This window comes from Coregonus clupeaformis, chromosome 31 (assembly GCF_020615455.1).
Source record: "Coregonus clupeaformis isolate EN_2021a chromosome 31, ASM2061545v1, whole genome shotgun sequence".
Lineage (NCBI taxonomy): Eukaryota > Metazoa > Chordata > Actinopteri > Salmoniformes > Salmonidae > Coregonus > Coregonus clupeaformis.
In genome coordinates, this window is record NC_059222.1 from 3,116,477 (window position 1) to 3,121,087 (window position 4,611).

Consider the following 4,611-nt stretch of genomic DNA (forward strand, 5'->3'; position numbering starts at 1 on the left):
TGAGGTGAGGGGTGTCCATTATTTATTTGTGTGTTTGTCACACACGTGCTTGAGATAGAAAGTGTAAGGATTTTGTGTCAATGTCAGATAAGGTGTAATGAAAATGGTGGGCAGTGGCATGCAACTGGTAACAAAATGTGCGTATGGTGGTATCTCTGACTAGTAAAATATATTAAGTATGAGATGAGCATTTGTTTTATTTGCACTAAAGAAAACAAGTGATAGACAGATAAAAAATAAAAACGTTGTGCAGGTGTGGTTGGAGCAAGAGGACAAATATTTATTCCTGCTTACAAGCAAAAACTAAAGCAGGAAGCACCAGTGTCAGTCAATAAAAAAGTGGTCAGATTAAGCAGAAGCCAAACTACAGGACTGTTTTGCTAGCACAGACTGGAATATGTTCCGGGATTCTTCCGATGACATTGAGGAGTACACCACATCAGTCACTGGCTTCATTAATAAGTGCATCGATGACGTCGTCCCCACAGTGACTGTACGTAAATACCCCAACCAGAAGCCATGGATTACAGGCAACATCCGCACTGAGCTAAAGGGTAGAGCTGCCGCTTTCAAGGAGCGGGACACTAACCCGGAAGCTTATAAGAATTCCCGCTATGCCCTCCGACGAACCATCAAACAGGAAAAGCGTCAATACAGGACTAAGATCGAATCGTACTACACCGGCTCCGACGCTCATTGGATGTGGCAGGGCTTGCAAACTATTACAGACTACAAAGGGAAGCACAGCCGCGAGCTGCCCAGTGACACAAGCCTACCAGACAAGCTAAATTACTTCTATGCTCGCTTCGAGCCAAGTAACACTGAAACATGCCTGAGAGCATTAGCTGTTCCAGACGACTGTGTGATCACGCTCTCCGTAGCCGATGTGAGTAAGACCTTTAAACAGGTCAACATTCACAAGGCCGCAGGGCCAGATGGATTACGAGGACGTGTACTCCGAGCATGCGCTGACCAACTGGCAAGTGTCTTCACTGACATTTTCAACCTCTCCCTGTCTGAGTCTGTAATACCAACATGTTTCAAGCAGACCACCATAGTCCCTGTGCCCAAGAACACTAAGGTAACCTGCCTAAATGACTACCGACCCGTAGCACTCACATCTGTAGACATGATGTGCTTTGAAAGGCTGGTCATGGCTCACATCAACACCATTATCCCAGAATCCCTAGACCCACTCCAATTTGCATACCACCCCAACAGATCCACAGATGATGCAATCTCTATTGCGCTCCACACTGCCCTTTCACACCTGGACAAAAGGAACACCTATGTGAGAATGCTATTAATTGACTACAGCTCAGCGTTCAACACTGTAGTGCCCTCAAAGCTCATCACTAAGCTTAGGACCCTGGAACTAAACACCTCCCTCTGCAACTGGATCCTGGACTTCCTGACGGGCCACCCCCAGGTGGTAAGGGTAGGTAACAACACATCCGCCACGCTGATCCTCAACACGGGGGCCCCTCAGGGGTGCGTGCTCAGTCCCCTCCTGTACTCCCTGTTCACTCATGACTGCATGGCCAGGCACAACTCCAACACCATCATTGAGTTTGCCGATGACACAACAGTGGTAGGCCTGATCACCGACAACGACGAGACAGCCTATAGGGAGGAGGACAGAGACCTGGCCGTGTGGTGCCAGGACAACAACCTCTCCCTCAACGTGATCAAGACAAAGGAGATGATTGTGGACTACAGGAAAAAGAAGAGGACCAAGCACGCCCCCATTCTCATCGACGGGGCTGTAGTGGAGCAGGTTGAGAGCTTCAGGTTCCTTGGCGTCCACATCACCAACAAACTAACATGGTCCAAGCACACCATGACAGTCGTGAAGAGGGCACGACAAAACCTATCCCCCCTAAGGAGACTGAAAAGATTTGGCATGGATCCTCAAAAGGTTCAACAGCTGCACCATCGAGAGCATCCTGTCTGGTTGCATCACTGCCTGGTATGGCAACTGCTCGGCCTCCGACCGCAAGGCACTACAGAGGGTAGTGTGTACGGCCCAGTACATCACCTCTATAGCAGGCGGTTTCAGAGGAAGGCCCTAAGAATTGTCAAAGACTCCAGCCACCCTAGTCATTGACTGTTCTCTCTGCTACCGCACGGCAAGCGGTTCCGGGAGCGCCAAGTCTAGGTCCAAGAGGCTTCTAAACAGCTTCTACCCCCAAGCCATAAGACTCCTGAACATCTAATCAAATGGCTAACCAGACTATTTGCATTGCCCCCCCCCCCAACACATGTTTCTTTTGTTTTTATTATCTTTTACCAGATCTAATTTGTTATATTCTCTTACATTATTTTCACATTTCCACAAACTTCAAAATGTTTCCTTTAAAATGCTATCAAGAATATGCATATCCTTGCTTCAGGTCCTGAGCTACAGGCAGTTAGATATGGGTATGACATTTTAGTCGAAAATTGGAAAAAAGGGTCCGATCGTTAAGAGGTTAAATGTGTGTGTGCATGTGAATGTGTGAGAGTTAGGCTATGTGAAAGAGATTACTGTGTAGTTTGGTTCATCAGGCTGACCCCCAATCTTCGCTTGAAGTTATTGAGGGATGATGATGTTTTGGCAATATGAAGATAAGAATTCCAGAATATGGTACCTCTATATCAGATAGAGAATTGACTATGTGAGGTGCGGCAGTGGGGAGGGTGAAGGTTATCGCAGGATCTTGTGTTATATAGATGGATTTCAGAATTAACCTGGAAGAATACATTGATGGGTTTAGGTAAACTGATGAAAGTGCATAATTGCTGTACATTAATGTCGTAATTAGACAAGATATTGAGTTTCTTAAACAAAGGTGCAGATGGAGCCAGGTAATTAGAGGAGGTGTCTAGTCTTGCAAATGTATTTTCTATGATGAGTAATTTGTGTAGGTAGTATGTACTGTATGTACTGGCCCAGACAATAAATATGAGATATGGGTCAATTCAGCTTTAGTATATAGTTAGGAAGCAAGCCTGATGAACCAAACCACTAACCTTTCTGATGATACCAACAGATGTCATCACTATGCTGCAGACAAATCCAGGATAACTTTTCATCAATTACAATTCTGAGTTATCTAGTGGATGTGACTTGATCCATTTCATTCCCACCAATTGAGATTATGGCTCTTTTTTTGTAACAATATTTATTTATTATTAATATTTTTCTCCCCAATTTCGATCTTGTCTCATCGCTGCAACTCCCCAACGGGCTTGGGAGGCGAAGGTCGAGTCATGCGTCCTCCGAAACATGACCTGCCAAACCGCACTTCTTAACACCCGCCCGCTTAACCCGGAAGCCAGCCGCACCAATGTGTCGGAGGAAACACTGTTCACCTGACGACCGAGGTCAGCCTGCAGGCACCCGGCCCGCCACAAGGAGTCACTAGAGCGCGATGAGCCAAGTAAAGCTCCCCCGGCCAAACCCTCCCCTAACCCGGACAATGCTGGGCCAATTGTGTGCCGCCCTATGGGACTCCTGATCACGGCTGGTTGTGATACAGCCCGGGATCGAACCCGGGTCTATAGTGACGCCTCTAGCGCTGCGATGCAGTGCCTTAGACCGCTGCACCACTCTGGAGGCCCTATAATATTTATTTGTATTACTAGTGAATACAATAAAGTTAAATTTGTTAACATTTAAAGATTTGTTTATCTGGAACCATTCAGAGAATTTGGCCATGCCTGAGTTGTATGATTAAATCAAATTGGTATCATCAGCAAAGAGAATGGGAAGTATGGTAGAATACACAGCAGCAAGGCACGCCACAGGATATCTTGGCCCTGGTAGATGCACAGCCGTTTGTATAAACAAATTGTTCTCTATCATAAACATAACTATATATCCAATTATATGTATAATCATGAAAACTGTAATAATGCAATTTAGAAAGAAATATTTAATGATCAACCATGTCAAACGCTTTGGATAAATCTAAAAAGATGCCAAGTGCGTATTCGTTGTTGTTCAAGGCTGTACAGATTTAATCCACAAGTTCCAAAAGAGCCATATTTGTGGAGTAGGTTTTATGAAAACCATATTGGTGCTCATATAGAATACAGTGTTGATTTAAAGGTTTCAACTTTCTCTTATACACCACTTTATCTAAGATTTTAGTAAAACATGGTAGTACAGACATTAGGTTATAATTTGTAAAAGATCTGGGATCCCCAGATTTTTAGAGGGGCATAACTTTGGCAATTTTCAAATCTTTAGGAACAATACCATTTTGCATTGATTTGGTGAAGATATACACTACCAGTCAAAAGTTTGGACACACCTACTCATTGAAGGGTTTTTCTTTATTTGTAAAACATTTAACATTGTAGAATAATAGTCAAGACATCAAAACTATGAAGTAACACATTTGGAATCATGTAGTAACCAATAAAGTGTTAAACAAATCAAAATATATTTTATATTTGAGATTCTTCAAATAGCCAACTTTTGCCTTGATGACAGCTTTGCACACTCTTGGCATTCTCTCAACCAGCTTCATGAGGTAGACACCTGGAATGCATTTCAATTAACAGGTGTTCCTTCTTAAAAGTTAATTTGTGTAATTTCTTTCCTTCTTAATGCGTTTGAGCCAA